Genomic DNA, 18,174 nt, shown 5'->3' with positions numbered 1-18,174 from the left:
AGTCTTTGGAATGTGGTGGATACTCCACAGCACCTCTATGGCCTACCCATCCTCCTGGTAGACTTTCGTCGCTATACTCCCTAACATGATCTTGGTAGTGGGCTGGGACACCATCTTGTTGAAAGTAAACTCTTCCGTCTCCATATAGTCTAGGATGGCAGGTAAAATGTATGTCTGAAACTTCTGAAGGTACACCTCACCGGTAACTGTGCCGTCAAAGAAGAATGGCCCAATCAAGCCCGGTAAGACAACCCACACCACACATTTACTCCTGGCAAATTCACAGCTTTCTCTACATGGACGTTCGGATTTTTTGCGGCCCAGTACATGCAATTGTGGCGATTTACTGTACCATTGAGTTTGAACTGTGCCTCATCAGATCACACAATCATCTCTGCAAACTCTTCATCGTTGCGCACCATGTTAGTAAACCACTCACACGACTCCATTCTACGATCTGGGATATCCTCATTCATTGTGTGTAGCAATCGTGTGATGTAGCACTTCCACTTTGCTGTCTTCAAAATTCGCCAAACACTTGAGCAACTCACTCCAGTTTCATGGGCACACTGTCTCACAGACTTCTGTGGTGAGTGAGTCAATTGTTGTAACACACGACGGGAGTTAGCTGGGCTTGTTACTGTTACAAACCAAAACAACACAATACAACGCTTGTGTGGCGATTGCTGGAACTACAAACTATTACATTACCAAAGATGAGATAACTCTGTCAATTAGTTTGCCAGTTATGGACTTTTAAACAGTGGATACATTTTTTTTGGACCACCTCTGTGTTTGTAAAACAAAACTGTATGTTTTTTATTATAATTTCTTGAAACCGAAATGTGGTCAAAATATTGATTTATGTTATATGGATACCGTTTGTTTCATTTACAGTATAAGAACTGACGACTTGCATTAGTTATGAAATTAATGATCGATTACATTGATTCAAGTGATTACCCCACAGATAATATTTATCGAATTCTGCAAGTAAATAACAAAGTCTTAGGAAAAATAAGCGATGAAAATTGTGGAAAAATTGTGGTAGAGCACATCAGTTTAAGATCGAAAATGTGTGCTTAAAAATTGGTTATAAAGAAAAGAACAAATCCAAAGTAGATTAGACATCTATTGTAAAAAATCAAAAGTCCTTGAATGATTATAAGAAGTATTTAACTGACAAAATAAAACAATATGGGAAACTGAATTTGAGTAGATCATTTAAACATGAACTATATACAGTACAATTTAATAAAATCATTTTGAGTGCCAGTGATAGTAAACATATTATCCTACAAGGTGGAATTAATATATTACTGTATGGACATTATAACCCAAATAAAATAAATGACGATTAAAATGATTTCTTATGAGAATCAAACAGTTGTACTGAAGACTAAATAAAATTTAAAAATAAATCAATTTTCAATATTCGTTCATGAGATAATTTTTTATACTTCTGCAAATATATTTTAAGAAGTTTCACAAAACATTCAACTTTTTGATTATCTCTTTCTTTTTGTTTTTGATGAAATAGAGCCATTTTCTCATTCTTTGATTGATCACAGTTATGAATACGAGAGTATCTAGAAGGATTTTCAATTTCCTTTCCACATTTTTCAAAAATAAATGTTTTATTATGCCAGATAACAAATTTTTTGTACATTCATATGTATTTTGCCTCTATTCAATTTGGTTTTTTTATACAATCAGTACAACCCAATTTTGCAGGTATATTCAGTTTTTTTATTTCTTTGTGAATTACTTGTTATTAATTGCACAAAGGACAAAATATTTTGTATTTGCTTTCCATTTACAAGGAAAGAAGATATTGCAAGTAAGAACTAAAAATGTATTAAATTTTCTTATATATAAACGGAGTCGAATGAAAATCTAAAAAACAACGAACTTATATACAATGATAAAAATGTTTCAACAGTTATTGATGGGAATCATAATCAATAGTTTAAAGCAAAAAAAAGTGGGTAACTTTTTACAATATTAAAAAATAGACAAAGACTTCAAACATTTTCATGATGAAGATACTATTACATTACAAATTATGAAGTATTCAATGGCAATAAAAAACAACTAATTTTATGAATGAAGGTCTTTATTATTTAGTTTTTATGCCTAAAAAAGAAGAAGACAAACAATATTGAAAATTGGGTTACTCAAGTTTTACCATCTATCAGAAAACATGCAGAATATAAAATAAAGATTAAGGTACAACTACTCTATAAAAAAACAAGTCATTTAAAAGAACTGAATAAAATTAAGGATAATTATATAAAAAATCAGACGAACAATTTCATAAAGCTATAAAAATTTTACCAAAAAGGAATGAACGAATACATAATTTGTTACTACATATTGTTCCTCAAACAAGTGTTAGTAAGTAAAGATCAACTGTTGTTATTTTAAGATTATGAGATTTTCATTAAGAATGATATGTTATTCGAGCACAATTTCTAAATTTACAAAATCGAATAGATACTATCAGAAATAGACATCTAAATTGTGAAGTATTTTTAAGCATTAAGTATGTACCAAATTCGGTAAATTTATATTACTAAAAGAAAGAAATTTTAAAAATTGTAACCCTAAAATTTTTTCAGTACTTTGGATAATTATTCATAAGAACATATGTATGATGATACAATGTACAGGGTGTTTCAAAAATGACCGGTATATTTGAAACGGCAATAAAAACTAAATGAGCAGCGATAGAAATACACAGTTTGTTGCAATATGCTTGGGACAACAGTACTTTTTCAGGCGGACAAACTTTCGAAATTACAGTAGTTACAATTTTCAACAACAGATGGCGCTGCATGTGATGTGAAAGATATAGAAGACAATGCAGTCTGTGGGTGCGCCATTCTGTACGTCGTCTTTCTGCTGTAAGCGTGTGCTGTTCACAACGTGCAAGTGTGCTGTAGACAACATGGTTTATTCCTTAGAACAGAGGATTTTTCTGGTATTGGAATTCCACCACCTAGAACACAGTGTTGTTGCAACAAGACGAAGTTTTCAATGGAGGTTTAATGTAACCAAAGGACCGAAAAGCGACACAATAAAGGATCTGTTTGAAAAATTTCAACGGACTGGGAACGTAACGGATGAACATGCTGGAAAGGTAGGGCGACCGCGTACGGCAACCACAGAGGGCAACGTGCAGATAGTGCAGCAGCTGATGCATCAGTGGCTTCGGGTTTCCGTTCGCCGTGTAGCAGCTGCGATCCAAATGACGCCAACGTCCACGTATCGTCTCATGCGCCAGAGTTTACACCTCTATCCATACAAAATTCAAACGCGGCAACCCCTCAGCGCCGCTACCATTGCTGCACGAGAGACATTCGCTAACGATATAGTACACAGGATTGATGACGGCGATATGCATGTGGGCAGCATTTGGTTTACTGACGAAGCTTATTTTTACCTGGATGGCTTCGTCAATAAACAGAACTGGCGCATATGGGGAACCGAAAAGCCCCATGTTGCAGTCCCATCGTCCCTGCATCCTCAAAACGTACTGATCTGGGCCGCCATTTCTTCCAAAGGAATCATTGGCCCATTTTTCAGATCCGAAACGATTACTGCATCACGCTACCTGGACATTCTTCGTGAATTTGTGGCGGTACAAACTGCCTTAGACACTGTGAACACCTCGTGGTTTATGCAAGATGGTGCCCGGCCACATCGCACGGCCGACGTCTTTAATTTCCTGAATGAATATTTCGATGATCGTGTGATTGCTTTGGGCTATCCGAAACATACAGGAAGCGGCGTGGATTGGCCTCCCTATTCGCCAGACATGAACCCCTGTGACTTCTTTCTGTGGGGACACTTGAAAGACCAGGTGTACCGCCAGAATCCAGAAACAATTGAACAGCTGAAGCAGTACATCTCATCTGCATGTGAAGCCATTCCGCCAGACACGTTGTCAAAGGTTTCGGGTAATTTCATTCAGAGACTACGCCATATTATTGCTACGCATGGTGGATATGTGGAAAATATCGTACTATAGAGTTTCCCAGACCGCAGCGCCATCTTTGTTGAAAATTTTAACTACTGTAATTTCGAAAGTTTGTCTGTCTGAAAATGTACTGTTGTCCCAATCATATTCCAACAAACGGTGTATTTCTATCGCTGCTCGTTTAGTTTTTATTGCCGTTTAAATATACCGGTCATTTTTGAAACACCCTGTATCTTCACCAGTTTTAAGCCCAGCTATTAATTAACTTACAAAAATTAAATTTCTAACGAAAAATAGAATACCTCATTTCTGTTACCTTCACCAAAACTCAACTTACGTAATTACTATGAAGGTCCATAACAAAAACCGAACACCTAATTTAAGTATTTATAATCTATTATTAATGCTTTCATAAATAGTAAAAATTTCTTCTCCATTGAAACTGTGCAAATAATTCACATTTTGCTCTGTTAATTGAGTTATGACTTAGAGACTTTATCTTCATGACCAGGATAACACACAGACAGAAAATTGTAAGTGCTAAATTTCTCATTTGTAGTGTCTGGAACATTTAAGTATGTAACTTTTATTAAACACCATGTAGAATTAAAGTGTAGCCATCAGTTACACTTACATTCAGACAATAATCTTATTAATGAATAGGTCTAACATTAAAAAAACATTACTTTTATTTATGGAACTGTTGTGTGAATTATCAAAATGTAACTATTTCACAAACACTTGAATACCTTTCTTATTTAAAACTTTTGCGACAAGATGACTATCTGGAATGTTAAATTGCAGTATTACAAATATTGTATTTAGGTTTGGTATCTAACAAATTTGATACGTAAGCAGTTTCCAATAGGATTGCTTTTCATTTGCTTTGATTATATCTTTTGGCTCTATTTTTATTGTTGAATGGTTTGTGTTGTTATATTCGTCAACTAATTTCAAAACAGTCAGTCCATTTATAATTTTCTTGAAGAGCAAATTTCTTCCTTATTTCTTCTTTTAATGTTCTATTAAATCGTTCAACAATTAATGCTTTTAATTCATTAAAAGTTGAATAATGATTAATGTTAAGGTTTTTCATTAATTCTTGAAATTATTTATTATGGAATACTTTGCAATTACCTGATTGCAAGTTTTTTGATGATGTAGCCATTAATATTTTTTTCAAAAGCATCTATTACCTCCTTAGTTGTTATTTTTAACTGGAATAGTCCAAGCAATTATTTAAAAAACGGCTATGGCACTTAATAAGTATTTAAATCAATTATTTATCAAAATCACTTAGTGTAACATCAAAATTGTTCATTGATAATTTGTCATTTTTATTTTTGCCAATAATAATGGCCTTCTTAAAAATAAAACTATACTGAAAATTGTGCATTTTTGTTCACTGACAGGCATCAATGAGCTTTCAATATTTGATTATCACTGATTTTTCTGCATTTAAAAGCTTTAAGTTGTTTAAATGAATCTTCTTATATTAAACAATCTCATAACATTTGTTGAATTTTGTGTATTATTGACTTATTTCTTCATTATTAATATGATTATTGAGCTGTTAAGAATACTTGTGTATTTGGGGTTTTTAACAAGATTTCATAATATTGTTTGTTCACTATATCTTTTACATGTATTGGATCATTTACATTCACAATTCTTCTTCCTTTAAACCCAATGTAGCCGCTATCTACTTTATAAATGGCATTCAATTCTGTATGAATTTGGTTAATTATGTTAACTCATTTAATATTTTCGAATTTTGATTGAAAATCTTCAAATTTTGAAATTAATTATTATTAATATTTGGTTATAATGATAGAAAATATTTTATTTTTTTTAGATCGTTATTGTGTTTAGGATATAACTTATTTCCAACAATGTTCATTTATTAGATTCCAAAATATCATTAAACTTATAATTCATTGAGACACAGAAGTCAACAAATTACTTCATTGCATTTTTGTATTCTCTCTATATTGTAGTATAGAATTATTTTTCCAAACAGTTAACTTGCTGGTTTCGTATATTTCCTCCATATTAATCAAAAAGAGAATTTAAAATTTTTGATTTATTCCTTAATTCACAAGGTTACTTCCTCTAATGTATACTACAAGTTGTGTTCTCTAAGACCCCTGTCTCTAAACTAAGATTTAAGCTGTAAATCATTTGAAAATTAATGGTTACAACTATATAAGTGTTGTTTAAATACTCCTTGTTGATTCTATTCCACTAAATAAAGCCAAAGGTATTGTATTTTGTATCAAGCAAAAATCACATACTTTTGTAACCTCTTTCAATAATACACCATACGGACTGTTAGAGTAATTAGTTTTACGTTCCAAACAGTTATGGGATCTCTGTAGATTGCAAATTTGCTCATAAAACTAATTTCCAGCGTTTAAATGTACATATAAAAACTGAGCTCAATAGTAAAAAAATAAATACTGCAAAATTAATAATCAGTGCTGAGATCTACATTTTTCATTACCACATTTAATTTTAACTAACACTAACAATTTGGTTGGAGAAACAGAAAGGTCTTCATCACCATTGAGCTGACATTCTTTCTCTGAATGGCCCTCTTGCTTACTAGCAGAATTCTGATCCTGGCTATTGAATAATTGGGTTCTTCTTCATCCACTTCCTGATCTATATCATTGACATCCTTCTCCATGCACTGACTAAAAATTTCATCAAACTTGGAGTGTGTAAAACACTCATAACAAATGTTGCACTGAACTGACGAAAGTAGATGCATAATTCATGAGCACATTCTAGGACACCCCATCACATGTCAACCATATGTGGTGATTATAGTAGGGTAGGTGGTGTATAATAACTTTCCGCCATAACTGACCAACGAGAGGAACTAGGAAAATTCTGGCATGGTCTGAGAGACCACACATTGTGAGTTAAAGGTTATAATAATAAATCCAATGAGTTACAACATTATCAGAAGCATCTAAATTCACTATTCCACATACTTAATTTTTTTGTTCATTACGTAATTGATCAGTCATAAAAACACCACAAAACATTTAATTTTTAATTGTTTAACTAATTCTGCTATGTCAAAATCAGATAAAGGATTATTAATTTTGTATTAATTCTTTGAAATTTTTTACCACACTCACTTGCTTTTCCTTTTCTACCATCTCTTTATCACCCTTTTTCTTGTTTATGACTGTTTTCAATTGCTGCAAAACCACCAGCCACCGAATCAAGAACATTTAAATACAGTAATGCAACTAACAATAATGGTAAGAATCCACCTTTGTCTTGTGTTAGTCTCTTTCGTAAGATGCTAAGTTATTTTTACCACAATGCGAATAGCTAATGTAACATGTAAATTTTTACTTTTTCCTCCACCTTTGTTTTCTGTGCAGCAGTAAAAAATTGAGCAATACTATTAAATTGTTTGTTACTGGGTTTAAGTTTAAGTGATTTTGGTTTCAGTTTGCCATTAGCTAGCACAGTATATCAATTGTAACGTATTTACTGTAAATACATTAAATATTAATAAATAAGATTTTACAATCCCCTCTTTTCAATACCAATTCACAACTTTCGTTTTCTGTACATTATTCCTCTAACTGCAAATAAAGCTATTTTTTCTCCTAATGAAGCATCTGAACTATTCATTTTTTCTTTGCAAATAACTGAAGTTTTTTATCAGCTTCATGTCCTTTTCTATATGTTTATTATCTCTGTACTCAATATCATGGTCTCTACATGATGCATCTAATGGACTAATTCTATTACCACTTCTAGCTAATATTCCCTAAAATTTGGTCCCTTGTGTGCAAAATCGATAGCCTAGAAGTTGAATTTCAAATGGGATTTTGTTAATTAAAGTATTAACTAATCAGATTATATATTTTTCACTTTTCCAAATCGTATTTGGTACATTATTAAAATTGTTATTAAATAAGGAATTCCTTTTGGATCATTAATAATAAAATCACAATATTTATTTTTTAACTCTTGAGTTATTCCAGCATTTTCATTATTGTAATTTTTATTTCCATCTCATTCTTCTCTATGAATTTCAGCTAATCTATCAATTAAATCTATAAACCATTCATCAAAACATATTCAATTGGTGTCTCTGTATATTTTTAAATTAAACATTCAGCAACATTATCTAATTAATCATTAAGATTTCTTTCTGAAAAACTAGGAAAACATTCTTCAACAACTGTTTTTATCAAATAATTACATTTAGTTCCTTTACTTGATTTAGTTTTATTTGGTTTATTTTCATTATACACAGCATTTGAGTCGAAAAAATTTTTAGAATAATTTTGTAAATCAAGAGAATCATATTCTGTACCTAAATCATTCATAGTTGTTTGTTTTTTATTTAAAAGTTTCATGTTCCATCTGATGTTTCATATTCCACCGATTTTTACTTTATCACCATTAAATTCTATTGATAATTCACCAATATATTTAATAGTATGAGCAGTTCTTAATCTAAAAAAAATTTCCCCACAATCATTGATAAATCTAACGTTTTTCCACTTATATTTATTTTAAAACTTTTTCCTTTTAATTTCCTTACTTTTCATAATCCTATATAAAATTATTTATTTCCAATTCACTTAATGTGTAGTCATACTTAATAGGATTATCATCTACCCATTTGTATTTAAGAATTCTTGATATATCGTTAAATACTGCTAAATAATTTCGAAAATAAGGAACCATTTGTTTTTCAACTTTCCGTATGCTTCAATTGCTTTTCAACTTTTTGTCCTAATTATTCAAATGCTTGGTTAACGTTTTGTATTGAATCGATAACTATTTTATCACATTTCTTCAATATTTTTATTGTTTTTTTCCATTTTTAACATTTCTATAAGTTGTTCCTTTACTCTTCTAATTTGTTTGGCTTTTTTAACAACTTCTATTCGTATTTTTCAAACATTCATTAAGGATAAAACATATTAATCTCTTTCATTTTATGTACATCGTTTATGTTGAACTTTTTACGTTATACATTTATTTTCAACTTTCTTATGTTCAATGTTCTTATGTTTGATGTTTAAAAATTTCTTGATCTCCTCCCTATAATTACCTACATTGCTGTTTCTTGCCATATGTATCATAATCAAACCAAATTTCTCTTCATTCCAACTACATATTTCTTTAAATTCATCAAACTTTAAATCTCCACCAACAAATTGAAGATAAATATGATTCAAATTTGTATCATCTAGTCTGAAAATAATTTAGAAAATTGAAACATCTCTAATTATTGTTATGGTATTTTTGAAAATGATTGTTTTTATTTGAGTCAATCTATTCCCTACGTCTACTTCTGGTAATATATTCTCGAACTATATCTAGATATTACACTACTGAAGTCATCAAAAACGGCAACTGAATTATTTTCACATTCATCTATAAAACAACTGCACTACTATTTTCAACAAAATTATCAATGTTTTATTAATTTTTTCTTCAAATCTTTCACAACTTTTTATAAATTCTTGATCTTTTGGTTGGTTTAATGTTTTAGAATAGATATACAAATGATTAATTTTTTCCAATTACCCATCTAGTTGCTAGAACACAATTATCAATCATTAATGTTGTTTTTCTGCAACCATTTGATCCTATTATTGCATATTGAGTAGAATATGGTAAAAGATTACCATGTCCATTTTTAGATTTCTTTGTTGGAATTATTTTATTGGTTACCTATCTGTCATTTATTTACATAATTTTCTATTAATATAAATCAGTAGATTATTTCAATTGAGTCTAATTCATCTGTTCTTAGAACAAGTTTAAGTGTTCCTGCAAGAGAAGAAGCATTTCACTAGTTGGGTTTTATTCAACTTTTTAAACTCCAAATATTACATAAAAATAATAAACTTTACTGTGATGTAAAAACGATAGAACGACCTGTTGTTTAATATAGTTTGAAAAATGTAGATAAATTTATTCATTCGAAAAATCCGAATATTCACATTAAAGCAGATGAAGTTTTCAAAATAGTTCATAGTGAAAGTAATGAAAAATTATCCATGGATATATAAGAAGATAAAATTGCAAGTAAGCTAGGATTTAATGATGAAATTATTAAAGCTAATAGAAATCTGTTGCTAAAGATGTCCCTAAAATTATCTAATTTGAATTAATTAATTTAAATTTTACTTTGACTGATGGAATGATTGTTAAATATAATGATCGTTTCCATCAAGAAACTAATATTATTGCTTCATTTAAACCTAATTTGGTGGTCTAATAATTTATCAACCCAATCATTCTACAAATTTTCCAATTTTTGATACTATTCAGCATTTAGAAAAAATTATAAAATATTTTAACTGACTTTAAAGGTGTTTATGTAACAGTTGTTTTAGAAAATATACAGTAAGTTTACCCTCAATAAATCATGAAAAAAGTCAAGGGTTATCAGTGCTACTTATTCCCCATCAATGAGAAAACAAAAAAAATTTAATTCTGCCTAGAAGGAAACATAAATTAATATTTATATTGGTACTGGTGGGATTCATCGTAATTGCTCACAACTTCACATGACATTTGATGTCATTTGAACACATAGAACAGATTTTTCGTGTTATGATGGTAATTCGAATATTGAAGTGATGCTATTTCAAAAAAAGGGAAATAGTATTTTATCAAGAATATAACATCCATTTATTTCTTCCTCACCTCTTATTCAGTTAACTTCATCTGTATCAGAGGTATTAAATATGGAGGGACATATAAGAGTGTTCTTGGAGCCACTCTGTAGCAATTCTGGACGTGTAGGGTGTCGCATTATCCTGCTGGAATTGGACAAGTCCGTCAGAACGCACAATGGACATGGAATAGATGCAGGTGATCAAACAGGGTTCATATGTACATGTCACCTGCCAGACTTATCAGGGGTCCCATATCACTCCAACTGCACATGCCCAACACCATTACAGAGTCTCTACCAGCTTGAACAGTCCACTGCTGCAGAGCTCATAGAGTCATGAGGTTGTCTCCATACCCGTGCACGTTAATCCACATGATACAATTTGAAATGAGACTGTCTGACCTGGCAATATGTTTCCAGTCATCAAGAGTCCAATGTCGGTATTGACGGGCCTAGGCAAGGTGTAAGGCTTTGTGTCGTGCAGTCATCAGTGGTACATGAGTGGGCCTTCAGCTCTGAAAATCAATATAGATTATGTTTTCCGGCAGCAGCAATGTCAGAGAAGTGGTCATACGGAAAAATCCCCACTTCATTGCTACGTCGGAGGAGCTGTGTCCCATCGCTCGCGCGCCGACTATAACACCACGTTTAGATACACTTAAATCTTCATACCCTGCCATTGTAACAGCAGTAACAGACCTAACAACTGCGCCAGACACTTGTCTTATATAGGAGTTGTCGACCATAGCACTGCATTCTGCCTGCTTACATATCTCTGTATCTCAATATGTATATCTATACCAGTTTCTTTGGCACTTCGGTGCATTTATGTGATGAACGGACAAGGTGATATTAAAACTGACTTGATGTCTGAGGGGCACGTGGACTTTGAAAAAGACTCACTCAGGAAAACATTGTAATTATGAATTTCGTGAGCCAGTTTTCGAAAAATGACTCAAATAATTAAGAGAGAGGAGATCTATAATAACAGTCATCCATAGGTGATCCTTCACTTTCTTGCACAAACTCAACATGGAAAAATTGTATGTCACTCAAGCACTCCACTAGTGGCTGTAAGGCCTGCAGCAGGCAGCGTCTTTTCCACTGGTGTCCCAGAGCCAACCGATCTTGGTTCGTGGTTTTCCCTTCCTTGTGCCCCTATCACAAGATCCTTAGTCACAGATCTTTTTATTGTCTGTCCTGATTGCACTAATTTTTGGTTGAGCGACCGCTGTCCATTCAAAATGAATCATCGTCAGATCTGTAGTCAAATAACTAATCAAGTAATACGTAATGGTCATCAGACATCAAATGTACCAGAAAGTCTTTGAATGTATTAATTACAGATTAACCCGTCCATGTATGATCCAGATTTACATTCAGCATCACATAATAAAACAATGGTTTGGTAGAATCGGCGTTATTAATGTTGTTCATCAGCCAACAGCCAACAGGTGCCGTCCAGCACATTTGTAACATCTGAACAAAGCATATACACCAACAGGGTTTCCTTTCCTTTTTTGTGATAATACAGTTCTTGGAGATACTAAATTAAAATTTGAACTTTTTTACACTTACATTCGTTTTTGTCGCTGTAAATTACGAGTTGCTCCAAGATGTGTTAGGCAAGTTAATAAAAGAAATATCAAAATAAGATGTAACAAAACTTGTGTAGCCACAGGGATTACTCCTATCTGCGCAAAGTTAAAAATTAGGAATATGCGAAACGCAGTGCAAGTGGTAAACTTTGAAGTGAGAGAGTTTGGATAAAAACTAGATTCTTGTGGTGCTAGGCAACTTTTTATCGGCTCTACTGTTCACATAACTACCGAGAGAGATTACAAACACAATAAATAGGGAGCAAGTAGAAATTATAAATAGTCCTCTGAAGAAACTTTTAAAATTAAGTGTTAACATTAATGTTGAAAAAGGTCTGCAATACAACCTGAATCCCGCATTTGTCTTGAACACAATAAAAAGAGTGTGTCGCCGAAATGAAAGTAGCATGTGATATAGCAAAAATGAGTTACATGAACAAGGAAACACGACATTTAAGGCAAGAGAGTCACTCATAACTGAAACACACCCTGCTCTGGTGAACAGAAAAGAGCTGCAGGAACTTAATAGTTTAAATAAGAAACTAGAATCACAGATAGCTGTCATCATTAAGGCAGGAAACGGCGCCATGTTGATCATAACACATGATACGGTCTATATCGAGAAAATTTATTTTCTTTACTGAGAATGAAGTAACAAAAATCAGGAAAGCTCCAATCAGGAAATTTCAAATAGATGTAAGCGAAGAAATAGGGTAATAGTACATGTCTCTTCACACAGTAAGAAAAATTTAAACTTAAAGTGATAAACTTGCGAGGTACCGAATTACGGTTGCAGATAAAGCTATGTAAAGAGGAAAAATCTATACGTCTTACTGTAAATAATACGTATTGCTAAAATTATAAGCATAATAAAGCATTGAGTAATGAAGTTAAGGAAGCATATATGTAACGTCGTTCTTTTGATGTTATATAGAATACCTGAGGGTGTATCACTACCATCTGTGGACATTACCAATTTATACACAAATATTCCCTTGAAAGAAACTATAGAAGTCATCTCTCATACCAAAAAGGAGCAACGGGAGGAGTGTTTTAACTATTATAAATGTTCCAATTGGTGGTGTTCAGTTACCTTACAGTCAGTGAAAACATTTATCAACAAGATGACAGGTTCGCAATGGGTAACTGTTTAGTTGGGACCTTGACCCACATTTTTAAGAATTGTTTGGAAAACCAATTCTTTGACGAAAATTCTGATATTACAGAGGAAATCATACATTACAGGAGATACATAGATGATTCGATATTAGGACACAAAGTAGACAAAACGTAACAGCACTCGAAAATTAAGTTCAGTACGGACTGAGGAAAATAGTTGCATAAGCTACTTGGGTTTAACGTTAATGAAGAAAGATGGAAATTATGAATTTAGCATATTCAGGAAGCATAGAAATGTGTACCGATATCGTTTTTAATGAACGATCATATCATACTCAATGATACAAGCTCGCATATTTTAGCGCAGTGGTGTTTAGGTTATTAACATTGCCACTAAGCCAACAGGAAGGGCAAAAAGAACTAAATGGCTTAAAGTGGGCGGCCAAAGCGAATTGATACAGGAGAAGGGATACAGTAAAATTTCTAATAAGATAAAGAAGAACCAACGAAAACAAATAAGTGGACTTCATGTTCAGTTAAGAATAACAGTAACAAAAAAACACGTGGATATATCTCTCAATAGAAAGCTTTCCAATAAAATCAAGGTATGTTTTAGTGGAACAGATATTAAAACAAGGTTATGTACAAATAACATGTTAAAATTTTAGACTCCGGATGCAATGATTGCAGTGAACAGTATGTTGAGTGAAGAAAGAGGAATTTCGAAACTAGATTCAGAGAAAACGTGTACTGCCAGAACACAATAGCGTTTGGGGACATGTGGGAACATAAAGGGCTCCATCACTTACATTCATAAAAATTTGGACATTCTACACTGATCTCTCCAACTCGAAATTTACGCTCACAAAAAAAAAAAAAAAAAAAAAGAATTTTCGAATCTAATTCTGAATGTGTAGAGCGAATTAAATCACAATAAATAACATTTATGTCGACTCATTAAGGTAACGATTGCATATGTGTGCATATGTATGTCCAAGGTGATAGGGCAGAGAATTTGTGTGATGAAACAGTTGAGATATTTGTGTTGCGTCTGACAGCGGCACAACACCAAAAACGCGATAACAAAGGAAGCTGCAACAGAAACAGGCATACAGAAATGTTGTGGATATAGACGCCACCGTCTTTTAACTACCATAATTTTGTTTTGTTACAGTTATGTAAAGTCTTTTAACCTTGACAAACCATAAATTTTAATTAAATACCTCCATAAAGAGTAGTCTTACAAAACAAATATAAATTATTATTAGATCAGAGTCGATATGTATGTTACATCAAAACGTGACAGATGTACTAGACGCCAACGTTTGGCAGCAGCTTTGTGACATATATTATCACGTGGACTCTACCAATCCGTTATTGTATCCTGTTACGTGGCATGTAAATTGTACTGGTAGTTGAATGTGCTACTCTTGTAACCGATTCAGTCTGGTACGTTCTGGAATATTTGATGTTTGATGATGTTACGCTATGTTAACATTATGTTATTAGCAGAGTATTTGTTAGTCATGATTTGGCTGTTGTCTACAGATCTGAGAACAGTTCATGATGAACTGTAAGCGGTTGTTTTAAAAGACTTAATGCTGTGAAGACAGGCAATAAAAAAAATCTGTTTTAAGCAGTGTCTGTGGATTTTCTCCAAATACATTATGTCAATTTTTGCAAGGCATAAAATACGCTACAACTCTTTGGTCATACTTCCAGCCCAGTTTTACAATCGCTTGTCTTACTGAACCATAGCTAACGTGGTATCTTTAAGGAACACGAATGCCAGTGTACGTACCAGGAACAAAAACTTGGTTCGTGCATTTCGAGTATACTTGCAACTTGTATTAAAGTGTACAGAAATACTGAAATGTTACTTCCAGATCTTATTATACTTGTACACTGTTACTGAGTCAGCACCGCATAGCAATTTACACTGTCATTATTATTATTCATCTCTCCAGATGTAAAATACTGAACTTTTATTCAGAAAAACGTAGAATATTGACTGTAAAACATTAATAAATTTGGTTTATTGGTTTTGAGGGTGTGTTGAGTGTTGTTGAGTTGGATTCCCGTTTCATGATGTCCTGCAAGCAGCCTCTCCGTTCATTTTTGATGTCATTTATTTTCATTCCTTCGGGCAACGAGATAGACTTTTAACATATTGGCCAAAGGAGACTCCCAGCCTGTCCTTGTCAAACAGAACTTCCCCAACAGAGATATAATGGAGAGATGGGAGAACAGCCACTTGGCACCTCAGCTGCCAGAATGTGTCTGATAGTTGGAGCGCAAGCTGTGAAAGACGCCTTCGAAGCCCAACCAGACTCTACTGCATTTAAACTTTTAGTACCCAACAACGCATTCAGCAGTATCATATTTACTCCCTATGACCAGTTTGAACATTGAAGTCTATAATCTTCTGATCTTCAAAAAATTTTACTGTTATACATCCTGTTCTATTATGACTTCATCACACGCGCCATGTTGACAGTATAGTAGACAATATGTACCACATACTACACAAGTTTTTTAAAAATAAAAATAAAAACAGGTTTGTCACAAATAAATGCAGTACAGTTGACAAGCACTTTGGGTAACTAGGGATGTCCACAAACACATAAGATTTCACTGATGCTCTTTAGATGTTGAACAGCGAGGTAGTGCAGATTTGTACATCTGGGCAGTCGCCGATATGACACAATCATCGAAAACTTTGAGAACGCATGGCAGAGACCGGGCTAGTGTGGGGCTTCACAGCTCGACTTCAGAGTAGAGACTGTCAGTCCCTTTTGCATCCAGCGGTTATCCGCATCACAGTTACTCGGTTCCCTCCGGTACTATCACCGATTCCCCTGAAAAATAATCCCCAATCCCTCTATTCGACTATTATTCCTCGGTCGAACCCCAAACTGTGCTCGAAAGACACTCGCTGTCTTCTACGAGGCATACTGAAGTTGGACGAGGTACTGGCAGTCGTAAAGCCGTGACAACGGGGCGTGAGTCGTCCTTCGGTAGCTCAGTTGGTAGAGCACTTGCCCGCGAAAGGCAAAGGTCCCGAGTTCGAGTCTCGGTCCGGCACACAGTTTCAATCTGTCGAGAGAAAGCTGGTGATCGAAATTTCGTGAGAAGATCCCGTCGCAACGGGAAACACCTTTCTCTTAATGATATCTACCTCAAGTCCTGTATCATGATCGTGACACTTTGCTCGTATTGGTAGGGATCCTACACTGGGCAGCAGTACTCCAAAAGAGGACAGACAAGTGTAATGTAGGCAGTCTCTTTAGAAGAGCTCTTGCATCTTCTGAGTGTTCTTCCAATAAATCCCAGCCTTTAGTTCGCCTTTCCCACGACATTTTCTGTGTGTTCCTTCCAATTTAATTTGTTTATAATTGTAATTCCTAGGTATTTAGTCGAATTTATTGCCTTTTGATTTGACTGATTTATCGTGACTCCGAAATTTAAAGAATTCCTTTCAGTACTGATGTGGTTGACCTCACACTTTTCATTATTTAGGTCAATTAACTATTTTCGCACCATACAGATGTTGTTGTTGTTGTTGTGGTCTTCAGTCCAGAGACTGGTTTGATGCAGCTCTCCATGCTACTCTATCCTGTGCAAGCTTCTTCATCTCCCAGTACCTACTGCAACCTACATCCTTCTGAATCTGCTTAGTGTATTCATCTCTTGGTCTCCCTCTACGATTTTTACCCTCCACGCTGCCCTCCAATCCTAAATTTGTGATCCCTTGATGACTCAAAACATGTGCTACCAACCGATCCCTTCTTCTAGTCAAGTTGTGCCACAATCTTCTCTTCTCCCCAATCCTATTCAGTACCTCCTCATTAGTTACGTGATCTTCCCACCTTATCTTCAGCATTCTTCTGTACCACCACATTTCGAAAGCTTCTATTCTCTTCTTGTCCAAACTGGTTATTGTCCAAGTTTCACTTCCATACATGGCTACACTCCATACAAATACTTTCAGAAACGACTTCCTGACACTTAAATCTATACTCGATGTTAACAAATTTCTCTTCTTCAGAAACGCTTTCCTTGCCATTGCCAGTCTACATTTTATATCCTCTCTACTTCGACCATCATCAGTTATTTTACTCCCTAAATAGCAAAACTCCTTTACTACTTTAAGTGTCTCATTTCCTAATCTAATCCCCTCAGCATCACCCGATTTAATTTGACTACATTCCATTATCCTCGTTTTGCTTTTGTTGATGTTCATCTTATATCCTCCTTTCAAGACACTGTCCATTCCGTTCAACTGCTCTTCCAAGTCCTTTGCTGTCTCTGACAGAATTACAATGTCATCGGCGAACCTCAAAGTTTTTATTTCTTCTCCATGAATTTTAATACCTACTCCGAATTTTTCTTTTATTTCCTTTACTGCTTGCTCAATATACAGATTCAATAACATCGGGGAGAGGCTACAACCCTGTCTCACTCCTTTCCCAACTCACGTGTTCCAACATTTCTATGGAATCCAAACTGATCTTCCCCGAGGTCCGCTTCTACCAGTTTTTCCATTCGTCTGTAAAGAATTCGTGTTAGTATTTTGCAGCTGTGCCTTATTAAACTGATAGTTCGGTAATTTTCACATCTGTCAACACCTGCTTTCTTTGGGATTGGAATTATTATATTCTTCTTGAAGTCTGTGGGTATTTCGCCTGTCTCATACATCTTGCTCACCAGGTGGTAGAGTTTTGTCATGACTGGCTCTCCCAAGGCCATCAGTAGTTCTAATGGAATGTTGTCTACTCCCGGGGCCTTGTTTCGACTCAGGT

This window comes from Schistocerca americana, chromosome 8 (genome assembly GCF_021461395.2).
Source record: "Schistocerca americana isolate TAMUIC-IGC-003095 chromosome 8, iqSchAmer2.1, whole genome shotgun sequence".
Taxonomy (NCBI): domain Eukaryota; kingdom Metazoa; phylum Arthropoda; class Insecta; order Orthoptera; family Acrididae; genus Schistocerca; species Schistocerca americana.
This window is presented reverse-complemented; position numbering follows the sequence as displayed.